This window comes from Nelumbo lutea, chromosome 1, assembly GCF_056320005.1.
Source record: "Nelumbo lutea isolate HS-2025 chromosome 1, American lotus-T2T, whole genome shotgun sequence".
NCBI classification, from domain to species: Eukaryota; Viridiplantae; Streptophyta; class Magnoliopsida; order Proteales; family Nelumbonaceae; genus Nelumbo; species Nelumbo lutea.
Window position 1 is genome coordinate 159,034,251 of NC_142684.1, and position 16,022 is coordinate 159,050,272.

General features: G+C 39.9%; 2 pseudogenes across 1 annotated transcript; both read right to left on the reverse strand.

Annotated features, from left to right (window-relative positions):
• Positions 1-825: 825 nt before the first annotated feature.
• LOC148878670 (cytochrome P450 71A1 pseudogene) lies at positions 826-1,798 on the reverse strand (annotated as a pseudogene). The gene has a single exon (XR_016103372.1). The product of XR_016103372.1 is annotated as a cytochrome P450 71A1 pseudogene (transcript).
• Positions 1,693-11,403, reverse strand: LOC148878671 (cytochrome P450 71A1 pseudogene; annotated as a pseudogene).
• Between the last annotated feature and the right edge of the window lie 4,619 nt (positions 11,404-16,022).

Consider the following 16,022-nt stretch of genomic DNA (forward strand, 5'->3'; position numbering starts at 1 on the left):
GTTCTTTCTACCATTTGGGCATTTGGAGCCAAGGGAGTCTCTCCTTCATCTGAGATTTGTAGCAGCAAGTTGGAGTTCATTGCCGAACAAAAATGTTTGGTAGGGCTTCTTTCTATCATTTAGTGCAAAATGCCCAAAATACCCCTTCTCTCACGTGGGAGTCGTTAGCATGTATTTGTTAATAGGGGTTAACGTTGTGGGAACCACACATTCCCTAGGAATACATTCTTTGGGTGTGTTGATTTTTCATTCCCAAAAAACACATTCTTTGGATGTTGTTCTCATGCGAGAATATCTTTTTTTTTTTTATGTTTTTCTTGTACCAAACCTGTGAAACATTCTCGTGGAACGTTGTCAAACAGGGCCCAAGGGACCGGTTTATAGTTCTCCAATTTTCTTTTAATTTCTAACAGGATTAGAAGAAGATAACTGGATGATGAGGGTTCAAATCTTGAAAACAGTCTCTTTGTGTATTTGCTGGGTAAGGCCGCATATATCTGTCTCTCCCCAGACGACTCCACATATGCAGGAGCCTCGTGCAATGAGCTACCTTATAGGGTTAGAAGAACTCTAAGGGCCATTGAGCTAGCTGTTTTTGCCATAGCAAACGAGGTGGCTGGTGATGTAGAACAACCCTAAAGCTGTCAATCTTCTTAATTTGCCGAAGTTTATGCAATTGCATGGAGAATTAGAGATAAATACAAACTAATTATCTTGAACTATTCAAACTATGGAGAGAAGAATTACCTTTTTAAATAGTACAGAATTATATAGTACTTCAATCATTGAATTCCCACATGGATTTTGTAATTCATTACCAATACATAAAATACCAAATCATAGCTCAGTTGATCCTATGGCACAGGATGTGTCATGGTGTTTGCTCCACCATTAAACTGAGGAACATCCGAACATCCATCAAGCAGAAGCACTAAAAGCTTTCTTATGTTTGAATGATGAAGTAGTTTAACATTTGCACGGAAAACAAAGAATAGTTGGAAGATAAATCCCAACACTCATATCGAGGTTCTTGTCATTAATTTCATTCAGAGAAATGAACCTTTGGAACAAGATGAAGAGGATTCTTTTTGTGAACTGTGATTCCAAAATCTTCATCAACGTCCAGGTCCTCCATTTTTGTGTTGCCTGCAGGCAATTCCCAATCAAACCAATATAAGAGGTTGGCAAGAATTAGCTCAGTTGCTGCCAAACCAAAAGGTATTCCAGGACAACCCCGTCTCCCTGCACCGAAAGGAAGGAAGTGAAAGTCCTGGCTCTGAAAATCGACTGGGTTGTTCATAATTAATCTCTCTGGAGTGAACTCTTCTGGGGTCTCCCACAGTTTGGGGTCTCTTTGGATTGCCTGGACAAACATTGATGAAAACTCTGGTTTTAGGTGAGATATGGTAGCCATTGACATTGGTAGCTCTAATGGACTCTTGGAGCCAAAAAAGGGAGGAGGATGTAATCTTAGAGTCTCTTTGATAACAGCTTTTAAATAAGCCATTTGAGGAATGTCATCTTCTTCAAACTTGGATTTCTTATCCACAGCACGTCTAACTTCTTCTTGGGATTTTCTCATCACTTTAGGATTCCTGACAAGTTCGGCCATGCTCCATTCCACAGTAATGGCCGTTGTATCATTTCCACCAATAAACATGTCCAGTGAATAAGTAGTGGGAACATGATATATAATCAGCAAATTAGATAAGAAATATATATTATGTGGAGGGCAAAAGCCAAAAGGTTTGTTTAAAAGTAAAAATGAGTACAAAATTGCATTTGTAGGTCGACGCATGGATCGATTTCTAAATGATATATAGCACAATTCGAGAAATTAAAGGAGGCCTAAGCTGAGAAGATGAAACCAGTGTGCTTAATTAATATTTGGTGGTTCAGAAACAGAAATGAATATTACCAACATGGTTGCTTTGATGTTGTCTCGAGTGATGGGGATATCGAGTGTTGAATCCTTCTGAGCTTGGAGCAAAATATCCAGAAAGTCTTCTTCATCCCTCTGGTCCTAACTTCTTTGATCATCAGTAGTACTAACATGATCTCTGATCACTTGATCCATGAGTTTTATCCAACTCTTGAGACGTCCTACTTAGCCTCCCATCCAATCCGGTGACTGAATCGATCCATCCAAAGTAGGGGAAGAAATCCCGAACACTAAACATTCCCAAAAGTGACATTACCTCCCTCGTCAAATGCCCAATCCGTCTGCTATCATCATCCTCTGCTTCAAACATGCTACTGAAAGCAGCTCTAGAAATCAAGTTATGGGATAGAATGGGAAGTAACTCGCTTAGATTAACTGAGCTACGTAATTGGCAGGAGTGAGATATCTTCTTGATCAAAAGAGCAACCTCTTCTTCCCTTGTAAATCTGAATGACTGCACTCTCTTGACGCTGAGGAGTTGGAGGACAGATATCTTCCTCACCTGTCTCCAGTACTCACCATAGGGTGCAAACCCCACGTCGGTGCAGCCATAGAGAAGCGTCTGTTCAGCAGTTGTAACAGGCCTATTTGCAAAGTTAATATCTTGGGTCTTAGAGATCTCCATAGACATGTCTGCAGAGAAAACGACCAGCACCGGGACACTGCCCAAATGCAATAGCATTAGTGGCCCATACTTCTGAGACAGGGCCTTGAGAGAGTGGTGGGGGAGTGCTCCAAGTCGGTCAAAATTGCCGATGATTGGAATCCCTGGAGGAGACGGTGGCAACTTGACCGAACACCTCCGGAGTCTGAACAGGAAGACAAAAGAGAAAAGGAAAAGAATAGGGAGTGACTAAGAGAGGAAACAGAATTCCTTGCTGCTCCGCCATCGATTAGTTAGGCGGGTAGAGAGTTGTGGGCATAAAATCGGTGGGGAGTGGTATACTTGTATTAGGTAAGATGCACCACTCACCTCCTCTGTTTTTAGATGGTGTCAAATTGATGAAATTATGACAAATCAAAACCATTGCCCAATTATAGGCTTGTACAAAAATTTGTTGGACTGCTTAAATCTCGAGATAAGAAAGACGAGATGGAATTTTGTCCTCACAAAAATTTGTCGTTACACTTCGGTCACAACATTTCAGCCACTAAATCTATATTTATATGTTAACAATGCACAGTTGTGATGATGAGATTTTAGTGTTTTACAAATAGTTGGATTATTGCGCAAAACCGAGAACGAAAGACACTAAAAAATCAGTTTTAATTCGAGATTTGGTATATTTCGATTTGGATTATTCAAATATTATTAACGTACGATCGAATTTGAATAACACTTCTTTACCAATTAACTTTAAATAAATACAAGCAGCTACATTGCCGGCCTTTTAACGGAATTGATAAACCTGGTAGTCAATCAGGTGTTATTTATCAAAATTCATGTGTGGGTTTTGATTGGTCAAAACTCTTCTTATACCATACATTTTCTGTATCATGGATTTTCCCTATGTTTTAATCTATCTATATCTATATCATTTTATAAAGCGATTAATCCCACATCAGCACCCTTTTCCTTCTCCTTTTCCCCCCTACTCTCATCTCTCCTTTCGCATTTATCCCTTTTTAGCTGTCTCATTCTTTCTTTTACCCTATCCAGTAATTTCATTAGGCCACATGGCAAGTCTCTCAACAATCTCTTTTCTTGTCTATTTGTTGATTTTCTTTCCTTTTTTTAAAACATCCCAATTGGATTTACTTCATTTTGTGGAGTGTTAGTTTTTTCTGGAAAACATCATTCACTAAACACTTTCTTCTCCCAAAATAAGTTTCTCCTTTATATTATCAACAATTTTTTCCCAAACAAAATTTCTCACTTGCCGTGTTTCACTCTAGCTTAAAGCAGTTTGTTTGTAGTAAAGTTCGAGCCAAGCTCGAATTTTTGAGCTTAAGCTCAAGACTCTAGTTTGAATCGCGCTCAACCTAAACAACACCTCGATCACTGAAGGAGACCTCAGCTCAGCACCTTGGTCACTCAGGGAAATCTCGGCTTTTCAACTTGATAATTGCGGGAGACCTCAGCTCGGCACCTTGTCAATTAAGGGAAACCTTAGCTCGATACCTCGCCTACTAGGAAAATCTTAGCTCGACACTTCAGTAGCTGAGGGAGACCTCGGTTTGGTACCTCGGGAATTGAGGGAGACCTTGGCTCGGAACCTCGGTTTGACACCGCAACTGCTTGGGAGACCTACAATCAAAAGTAGCCAAGCTCAAACTTCCGAGCTTTTGAATAAAATTGAGCTTGAGCTCAAGTCTCTAACTCAAATCGAACTCGAGCCTCAGTTTATGAGCAAGCCCCCTGAAATGTGTACATAAGAAGGCCTCAGAATGAGGAAAATGGAATCTAACAATATTTTTTGCCTTTTTTTCTTAGAAATTACAAGAATGCCACTCTCTACCAACTATCTCTCTTTTGCTTTTTTTTGTCTTTTAAATTACAAGAATGCCACTCTCTTCTACCAACTCTCTCTTTTTCTTATAAATTACAAGAATACCATTTGTCTCTCACTCCTTATAAATTACAAGGATGCCACTCTCTCTCTAATTGAGGGAGACCTCGGCTCGACATTTCAACTACTAGGGGACCTACGACCAAAGGTAGTCGAGTTCAAGCCGAGCCGAGCTTGAACTTCTAAGCTTAGGCTCAAGTCTCTAATTCAAATCAAGCTCGAGCTAGATGACACCTCGACCACTGAGGGAGACCTCGACTCGACATCTTAGTCACTGAGGGAGATCTTGGCTCAGCACCTCGATAATTGAGGAGACCTCAACTTGGCACCTTGTCAACTAAGGGAGACCTTAGCTCGACACCTCGCCTGCTAGGGAAACTTCTGCTCGACACTTCAGCAGTTGAGGGAGACCTTGATTTAGCACCTCGACAATTGAGAAAGGCCTCGACTGCTTAAGAGACCTACAACCAAAGGTAAATGAGCTCAAACTTCCAAACTTTTGACTTGAGCCGAGCTCGAGCTTGATCTGAAGTCTCTAATTTGAATCGAGCTCATGCCTGATCTCCTGCCATCTTTCCCTCTCACTCCTTATAAATTACAAGAATATCACTCTCTCTCCAACTGAGGGAGACCTCACCTCGACATCTTAGCTGCTAGGGGACCTGTAATCACATGTAGTCGAGTTCGAACCGAGCCGAACTCAAACTTCTGAGCTCAAGGGCAAGTCTCTAATTCGAGTCGAGCTTGAGCTAGAAAACACATCGACCACCAAGGGAGATCTCGACTCAGCACCTCGATCACTGAGGGAGATATCGGCTTAGCACTCGACAACTAAGGGAGACCTCAACTTGGCACCTTGTCAACTGATGTGTGGCTCATTGTGACACTAGCAAGTGCACTAGCCGTTCAAGTAATAAAGTAGTGAGTGAAGTATCGTTCCCACGAGTATTTAGGAAACAATTACCAATACTAAATTGAGCACTTCTTATCTGATCAACAAATAAATCAAAACTTTAATGAAAGCTAAAAAATCCTAAATTAAAATCTATCTAAATCATTGGCCCAATTGCCTTCAAATCAGGTTAGAAGAGTAAGCAGTAAATGTCAATCTCAGAATTCAGTAATCTATCAATTTGGATCATTCAAATAAATCATGATTGAGCCTTGGTTTGGTGAAACCCCAAGGTCATGAATAGCCTCTCTCAAGCGCATGTTCATCCTATGCATGAGTGACGGTTCTTCTATCTCTAGCAAGAATCTAATCCCCATGCATGCATTTCTTCAAACACTTCTAAGGCATCAATTCAAATCTGAATTGATCACCAACTGAATTGTGCAAGTTATCTCTAACCTTGCACTCAATTCAGTTCTTGAATAGTAGATCTGAATTCCTAGAGTCTCTCTCAAGCACTCTAGGAATTCCAAGTTGTAGATTAATTCGGCCAATCTGAAAAGCAATTCAGATCTTGCAATCTCAGATTTGAGAATTCAGATCTGAGTTTTGAAGGTTAGTTGGCCTAATTAATCTACAATAACACCCTTATTCAAGAAACTTCAAGTACAATTCATGACCATTTGAATGAATAAAAAAGAATTAGATTGCTGAACTGAAATTTTACAAGCTGAAATACATCAAGGAAGAATGGAAAAAATGAGAAAGAAGAAAGAAAATATAACAAAGAAACTGAATTCGAAAGGGTATTTTTGACTAAAATTTTACAAGGTGAGGTTTTTAGGCATTTTTAATTGATTGGTGGGGCCAGATTGGCCTAAATAGGCTCGGATTAGGCAGATTTAGAGGGGTAGTGATTCGATTAATTTATTAACTTTGAAACAAAATCTTGGTGTGATGGAGGGGAAAATGAGGGCATTTTTTGTTGAAATTTTGCAAGGTTGTTTTTGAGCATTATGAATTGATTGGTAGGGTCAGATTGGCCCAATTATGCCAAGATCAGGCATATTCGAAAAGCACTTTAACTATTATAATGCGAAGCTTTGAAGTGGAATCTTGGTGTAGTGGAGGGGAAAACAAAGGTATTTTGGGTTAAATTTTTGTGAGTAGTTTTTTAGGTGTCTAGGATCTTATGGAAACATTTGGTTGGTTTTGGAGGGCCAAAACCATAGAAGTTTGGGTCAACAAGAGCGTCTGAAATGGATTATTTGTTTGATGATGGGGCAAATGGGGGAATTTTGGGATGAAAATTTATGGGTAGATTTTTTGGTGTGTCTAAGGTTCAATTGTATGTCTAATTGATTTAAAAGTGTTAGGATTAAGGAGATTTGGATTGTGGGTGTTTCAGGCTAATAAGAGGGTTTGAAAGGGAATCTTGGTTTGATAAAAGAATAAACAGAGAGGAATCTTGGGTTGAAATTTAAGGGGTAGATATTTTAGGAAGTCCTAGGTCTGATGACGGTGTTCAAGAATTTTTAGGTACTTTGGAAGGATTAGAATGGTTTAATTAGCTGTTTAGGTTAATTTGGGGTTTTGGTTGTGAATTAAGTAAAAATCAGGTGCTCACAATGGGGTTTCTAGAGGTATTGGTTACTTGGATCATTTGGTGAGGTTTAATTGGTCCATAAATGGTATGATCAAGGCATTTAAGAAATGAATATCTTGGCCAATGAGATAGCCCAAATTAAAATATTAGTGGGACGAAGGGAAAAATGGGGGATATCTGTAACAAATTTTTGTAATAAGGTGTTTATAGGTATCTAGGGCTCTTTAAAAGCCCATTAACTCTAATTTTCAAATTGGTTAAAAAATATTGTGCATCGCACGTGTTCTGACTAGTATATACAAAAGTAGAAACATGCCACGTCATGGCTTGAGCTTTCTCCCTTACCCCAATCGAGAATTCTTAGACCCTCTTCATTTTAGCCTTCCTTGCTCCCTTATGAAGCCACCTCATCACTCCGTTCTCCCTTTCTCATTTTGACATCTTAGCATGCTTGACCCATCCCTCTTTTCTCTATGCTTATTCCCTTTGTATATGCCTTCCTAAAACTATCCGTGAAATATCTCTCATTCCTAATTATATCATACATTATCTCTAATTTAGTAGAGAATTTCTCTCCTAAATTATTTATAATTCCTACTTATACTATCACCCACTTTTGATCTATATCTATCAAAAGAAAGTTTGAATTAAAAAATTTAAGAATTATTTAAATATAATAATGAAATTATCATAAATTTAATAGTATTCATATTATTAAATAATTTTATGTTTTTATGAAATTTGTAATGAAATTATGTACTAACAATATAAGTTATAATTTTATGAATTATTCAATTTAAATATTATTCAAATAAAAAGAATTTAAAATTAAAAAATATTATTTAAAATTTTCAATAACTAAATATTATAAAAAAAATACTAAAAATAGCTAAGTAATATATAAAAAATATTTAGTAACTTTATAATAAATAAAATTTAAATAATGAAAATTTTAAGTATTTTACATTTTATTTAAATATTTAAATAACTAAGTATTTTAAATAACGAAATAGTTAACATAACTAAATTTTAAAAAGCGAAAATGATGGAATTATGTAAAAAATTAAAATTTTTTTAAAGTATAAAATTGTTATAATATATTTCATAATATTTGAATTAATAAAGTTTTTATATTTTACAAAATTAATAACGAAATTATATAATAATTTTATACATTATGAAATTCAATAAATAAGTAGCATTGAAGTAACTAAGTAATGATATCATTTAACTAGATAAATAATATTGTCAATAACTAATTTTAAATACTTTAAATATTAAAAAAATAAATAACCAAATCACATTTTAAATATTATTTGAAAACAAATAAAGTAATTAAAGAAAGAAATTATGTAATAACCTTAAAAATTTGTCAAAACCAAAAAATAATTATTATAGATTTAATAGTAAGAGTATAAAATATATGTTATTTAACAAATAACTAAGTAATATTATAAATATATAAATTTTAAATGTTTTAAAATAAAAAATACCATTGAATCATTTTTTAAACATTATTTAAAAAATAGATTAAATGATGAAATTATGTAAAACACAAAATTCATTATAATGGTGATGTAACCGTTTTCGGCCACGTACCAATGTTTTGTGATGTAAAATTTTTTGGCAAAGTACCTCGTTATTCGACCCGGTGGTGGCGTACCTTAGTAATGAGCTACTTAGTGGCGAACTGCCTGGTGGCGAACTCCCTGGTGGCGGACTACCTGGGGGCGAACTGCCTTGGTGGCAAACTGCCTGGGGGCGAACTGCTTGGGGGCAAACTGCCTTGGTGGCGAACTGCCTGGGGGCGAACTGCCTGGTGGCGAACTCCCTGGTGGCGAACTGCCTGGGGGCGAACTGCCTTGGTGGCGAACTGCCTGGGGGCGAACTGCCTTGGTGGCGAACTGCTTGGGGGCGAACTCCATGGTGGCGAACTGCCTGGGGGCGAACTCCCTGGTAGTGAACTACCTGGGGGCGAACTGTCTTGGTGGCGAACTGCCTAGGGGCGAACTGCCTTAGTGGCGAACTGCCTGGGGGTGAACTGCCTTGGTGGCGAACTGCCTGGGGGCGAACTCCCTGGTGGCGAACTCCCTGGTGGCGAACTGCCTTGGAGGCTAACTCCCTAGTGGTGAACTGCCTGGGGGCGAACTGCCTTGGTGGCGAACTCCCTACTAGGCGGTCGATGCCTTAGAGAATGTTGGAGCTCCCTAGTGCGGCGCAATCCGACTGCCCTCAGCATGAGGCGGTCTTCTTTCCTTTGTAAGCTGCGGGAGATGAGGGACTTGCGAGAACTTCATATTTTCCTCCTCTTTGTAGGTGGCGGGAGCTGAGAGACCTGCGAGAACTCCATCTTTTCCTCCTCTTTGTAGGTGGCGGGAGCTAAGGGACCTCCGAGAATTCCATCTTTTCCTCCTCCTTGTAGGTGGCGGGAGTTGAGGGACTTCCGAGAACTACATCTTTTCCTACTTTTCATAGGCGGCGAGAGCTGAAGGACCTGCGAGAACTGAACCAGAGGTCCCGGGGGTACTTTCCCGGTGGGGGCTCTCCGATGCTTAAGTTAGCACTCTTATTGTAGAGAGCTTTGAAGATAATATGAGAGAGCTAGAGAGCAGGGTTACTTCCCTTTCCTTTCCCTCCCATTCCCCTTTGAGGGGTGAGGTCTTTATATACCGGAGTCTTCGCGGGTTAGGTGGGTGAAAAGCCTCCAAACGGTAAGACTCGTCGCATCCGGTCAGAACCGGGGTACGGTGGTGAACTCCTCGAGGTCGTCAGGCTGGCGCTTGTGTCAGGCGGCCAGGTCGGCGCCTGGGCCGGGTTGTCAGAGGGGTGCCTGCGTCAGTCGGCGGTTCAGTGTTTAGGCTAGGTTGTCAGGTCGGCGCCTGTGTTAGTCGGCGGGACAGTGCTTAGATCAGGTCGTCAAGCTGGCGCCTGTGTCAGTCGGTGGGTCAGTGTCTAGATCAGGTCGTCAAGCTGGCGCCTTGGCCGGATCATGCGTTAGGCTGGTCCAGGTCGGCCAGGTCGCGCAGGCCGTGCACAGTTCGCGCAGGCCGCGCGCGCCGTGCAGTTCATGCGCGCCGCGCGCAGGTCGCGCAGGCGCGTGTCAGGCTGCGCGCAGGTCACACCAGGCCGGCCAGACAGGTGCCCGGGTGGGTCACCAACTTCGTAAGTTTATTGGTTGGGTGTTTTCCTAGTTGTCACGAGGTGCCACGTGTCACAATTTTATTGGAGGGCCAAATCTGCCCTCATCAAATGGATTTGATAATATTCGATAGTAAGAATATAAAATTTAAATAATTGAATTTTTTAAATATTATTGAAATAGTGAAAGTAGATTAAATAATTTAGAGGTATTGAAACTTTATTAATTATTTACTGTATTTTCCCTATAATTTTCAATAATTATTGAAGATTAACTATTGTTATTTGTTGTAGACTAAACTATCAATTTAACTGAAATTAGGAGTGTTCACTAGTCGGTTTAATTCGGTTGCAAATTGTCAAACTAATATGGTCGGGTTGGGGAGTTGGTCACTTGAAACTAACCAACCATTAGTGAAAACCGGTTCAACAATCTTGGTCAAACAAGTTAGTTTGTTCCACATCATCACTCTATATATTCACATACATATATAAACTTGCATATATGTACATATGTGTGCAAATCAAGGTTCAAAGTATTGGAAATGCCAAATGTATCGGAACGACAATTTTAAGAGACGTATCGAGATACGCCTTGGATACGCATGCGTATCAGAGAAAAAACTAAGATACATATAGATATGCTTGGAAACACTATAAATACTTTAATAAATCATAAAAATATATAAAAAACACTATATATATGACCTCAATGAGGTGTATATACGTTAAGTTAATAAATTTTAATGGTTTTATGAAGAAATATATTGTAGTTTATTATAATTTCATTAAAAATCCTATGTCTAAGTATAATTTATAAATTATAATTCTTAAGTTTTAATGTTTTATGTGATGGGAAAAACCCAACTCTCCTATCTAACCATAAAACATGCATTGGCACAACTTTTGTGTGAAAACATAGTTAATAATTATTTATTATTTAAATATTTTTTATTTATTATTCATTTCCAAAAGTTATAAAAAATAAATAAACATTATATAATATATTAAAAAAATAGTCATTAAAGAAGAAATTTCAATTTCTTTGTGGATATGATAGATCATCCATAGAATTATAATATATTCAGTCATTGCGTGGTACCACAGGGCACCACGCAAGTAAGCGTATCGCTTCCCCTAATGGGCATGACATTCTCTAAGCCGTCCGTGGTCCCCCCTGGAATTGAGCACTCCCAATTCCGTGACCTCGTTCAGTGCATCCGGGCAATGCAGATTCAGATGTAGCAGGTCCAACAACTTCAACAATATCATCAGTACTACCTGTACCAGCAGTATCAGCATCAGTTCCCTCCATTGCAACCGAACCAACAACCAATTCCGCCAAGTTATCCAGGGTTGCGCTAGGGCGAGAACCAGAACCGGCCTGGAACTAGCCAAAATGTCCGTTGATCCCCCCATTGGGGTGAGGGGACCTCGTAAGTGCCGGTCTCTCCTAGGGGTCAGACTTCACCTCGTGCGAACTCGAGGCATGACCCTTCGGTGCCTCATGATAGTCGGTGCGAACTCCACAACCAAGAGAACTTGGCAAGAAGGAATCAGGATCCACCTCGCGACAATATCCGTAATGATGCCGAGATGCCAAATCAGACCGAGGTAAACAACACCAATGCTGAGCCGGTGAAGAAGCGGCAACGGCGACACTGCAAGACACGTCACTCCTCGACCAAAAACAATCTGCTAGCGAAGCCAAGCCAACAAGCAGAGCGAGCTAAAGAAAGGGAAGAAGTGAGCTCGGCGGCAATGAAGACTGCTCCTCCCTTGCTTTGCCGGTCATCTCCTCTATCTCCTGAGCTCCTAGCAGCCCCGATAACGAAAGACTTCAAGGTACCCCCATTAGACAAGTATGATGGGCCATTTGACCCCAACGATCACGTGGATTCTTTCCAGTCTCAGAAGCACCTAGTCGGGGCTGACGAATCTTGCATGTGTGTGGCCTTCTCCACCACGTTCAGGGGGTAGTCCGAACATGGTATTGGAACCTTGCACTGGGTTCCATCAAAAGCTGGGCACAGTTTTTCGATCTGTTCACTACGCATTTCATCACTAGCAAGAAATGCCCAAAGTCGCAAGAAAGCCTTCTGAATGTGGTATAGAGGGAAGGAAAATCAATCAGAAGCTACATCAAGCGCCTCAATGATACTTGCTTGCAGATATCAGACCTCAATCCAGCGGTGCATCTCACTACTGTAAAAAATTGGATCATTCATAAAGAGTTCATGTGGCATGTGGTGTCCAACAAACCAAAAGATATCACCGATTTCCTTAAGTTGGCAGACCAGTTCATCGGTACCGAGGAGGAGATTAACCAGAAGACTGACAATCCATCGGCTGAAAAGAGGAAGAGAGAGAATGAAGGGACAAGCAATAGCGGGCAAAAAAGATAGAAGAGCAAATCCTAGAGTAGGGGAAGAAGCAAGTCAAGAAACCGCCTCGTACGGCCACAAGTCGGGTTGGCGTTCTAGGACTCCGCCCGTAGAAAGAACGAACTATACACCTCTAAATGATAAGCGAGGAGAGATCTTAATGGCTATTAAGGACTCATCCTTCATCAAATGGCCTCCTAGGCTAAGGGGAGACCCAACAACAAGAAACCCGAATGTCTACTGCACAGCTATAAATATTTAAAAAGTTCAAAAACCATATCCTATGCACCCTATACCCGCCCCTACATTGGCATCAATTTCAAACTAACCCTACCCCAAATTTACTTTGAACCTACAAATTCTAACATCAATCATTCTCCCGAAAATTTATTATCTATTTTAATTGAGGTCATCTTATTGAAGATGGAACCTTGAAACACTCATGGTTCGGTGTCCATCTCCAACTTACAACCAATTATACAATATATAATTAAAATTTTGTAAAGGTTGAATTATGCTCTAGTATAATTAAATCAAATTTTATCGTACATTCCTTTTTCGAAAAATTAATCATTATATAGAGTCTACCAATTATTCATTTTATAATGTCTTTTCATTAATTTATAAAACTTTTTTGCACATACAGATTTCATAAAATAATGCCATGTAGGACCCATCATTAATTATTGATTGATTTCTCCCGACTCTCGACTACTCAAGTTCCAAGTTTTAAGTAATTGCGGATTGGATTGTATTCAAGGTCTAATATGAAAGAATGATAGGATCCATCGTATGGACGCCAAAACTGCTGTGAAATGGGTGGGCAAATTTCAAAAATTTCCTACATTCCTTTCAACTAGGAATCGCATTCCCTGATTTTAGAATCAAAATTCAATGATTCTATTTGAACCAAACCAAACCAGATTTGAACCAAAAGACGAGTGAGAAATTATACCTGATCTAGAGAAGTAGTATCTCCCAAAGTTGGTGTTCACGCCCAAAGAAGATCCCAAGATCAGCTCCCACTGAAGATGACATAGTGATGATGGAGCCGAACCAGCAGTATTCGTCCCACGAACCAGGCTCTTTTGAAGAACTCGACTGAAGACCGTGAGCACCACACGAACAATCAAGAACCTTTCTTGATCATCTCTAATTGAGAACTCGAAATGGCAGAAGAGGGTGGCGGTGGCTGCTGGAGGAGAATGCTAGAGAAGAAGATGACAAACTGTTATTTTCTTCTTTAGGGTTATCTGAGATCATATCTCAAGAATGCAGAGTTGTCTGCTAAAACTTCTAGGGTTCAAAAGTACATCAAAACTGATTGAAGCTAAGGGCATACAAAAACTATCCAACATAATTTTCAAGTGAAAAGATTAGAAAAAATTATTAACGTGCCCCATGAAGAGTCTATTTGATCCATTAATATATTCCTGAATAGTAAACACCAAGAGCAACTCTGACAAACTATTATATTTTGTTTACTTAGCAATACACATTGGCATGGTAGGACAAAAACCACAGTTAATTAAATGGACTGAAATTCCCATTAATATAGCTTTTTTTATATTGAACCCATTAATATGTCTTAACGCTTGCTTAAAAGTCTACCTTCTAAAGTCAAAAACAAAGTGAAAATAATGTTGTTCACATCACCGCCTTTCTTTCTTTGTTAAAATGTTTTGTTGTTCACATGTCTCCGCCTTTCTTTCTTTGTTCTGTTGTTCATGTCACCGCCTTTCTTTCTAATTCTAATTATATTCACCATTCTCTATAAAAAAGACCCTAGGGGCCCTAGAGAAGGGGTTTGCCAATTTACCCTGTTAACAAGGCTAAGGTTTTTTAAGGATTTCAAGGGTTGTAGAACATAAAAAACATAAAATCAAAAATTTTAAAATTTAAATTTGAGTTTAAATTGCAGAATTTAAATTTTAAAATCTAAATTTGAAATTAAAATTCAAAAATTTAAATTTCAAATTTCAAAAAAAAAAAAAGAAGAAGAGGAAGGGGGTTAAAACAAAATAAGAGAAATTGAATTCAATGGCCGGAGTTAGTGGAATGAGAAATTACTTCCAACCCGAGCCACAAATAGATTGGAACCACGTGACTCGACAATTGGACAAGATTAATGGTATGGCCCAAAGACTTGACGAAGTCCTTGAACGTCGTCAACAAAGTGGCCCAATGCTGAGCCGGTGAAGATGCGGCAACGGCGATGCTGCAAGACACGTCGCTCCTCGAGCAGAAACAATTCGCCAGCGAAGCCAAGCCAACAAGCAGAGCGAGCTACAGAAAGGGAAGAAGTGAGCTCGGTGGCAACAAAGACTGCGCCTCCCTTACTTTGCTGGTCATCTCCTCTGTCTCCCGAGCTCCTAGCAATCCCGATGCCGAAAGACTTCAAGCTACCCCCATTAGATAAGTATGACAGATCGTTTGACCTCAACGATTACATGGACTCTTTCTAGTCTCAGAAGCACCTAGCCAGGGCTGACGAATCCTGCATGTGTGTGGCCTTCTCCACCACGTTCAGGGGGGTAGTCTAAACATGGTATCGGAACCTCGCACTAGGTTCCATCAAAAGTTGGGCGTAGTTTTCTGATCTGTTCACTACGCATTTCATCATTAGTAAGAAATGCCCGAAGTCACAAGAAAACCTTCTAAACGTGGTACAGAGGGAAGGAGAATCAATCAAAAGCTATATCAAGTGCTTCAACGATACTTGCCTGCAGATATCAGACCTCGATCCTGTGGTGCATCTCACTACTGTAAAGAAAGGGATCATTCACTAAGAGTTCATGTGGCATGTGGTGTCCAACAAACCGAAAGATATCACCGAGTTCCCTAAGTTGGCAGACCAGTTCATCGGTACTGAGGAGGTGATTAACCAGAAGACTGACAATCCACCGGCTGAAAAGACGAAGAGAGAGAATGAAGGAACAAGCAATGGCGGGCAAAAAAGAAAGAAGAGCAAATCCCCGAGCAGGGGAAGAAGCAAGTCAAGAAGTAGGTCCGCCTCGTATGACCACAAATCAGGTCGGCGTTCTAGGACTCTGCTCGTAGAAAGAACGAACTATACACCTTTGAATGATAAGCGAGGAGAGATCTTAATGGCCATTAAGGACTCATCCTTCGTCAAATGGCCTCCCAGGCTAAGGGGAGACCCAACAACAAGAAACCCGAATGTCTACTGCCACTTCCACCGAGATCATGGATACAATATGAAAAATTGTAGGAATCTCCGTGATGAGATCGAAGAACTTATCCATCGAGTGTACATGAAGAATTACATCCTACAAGAAGAGAGTGGGCAGGCATCGCACAGAAAGTGTTAAGGCAATGCTATTATTGGCCCACAGTGAAGGCGGATGCACTTGAGCTTGTCAAGAAGTGCAACAAATGTCAGAGGCATGCCAAGAACTGGTCAGGGGTCCGGTTTTCCTCCAAAACCGCTTTTTACCTCAAAACCGTTGATTTTGGTCAGCAAACCACTGAACCGGCTGATTAACTGTTTGAACCATTCAAACCGTTCGAATAGTTTTGACCGTTTTTC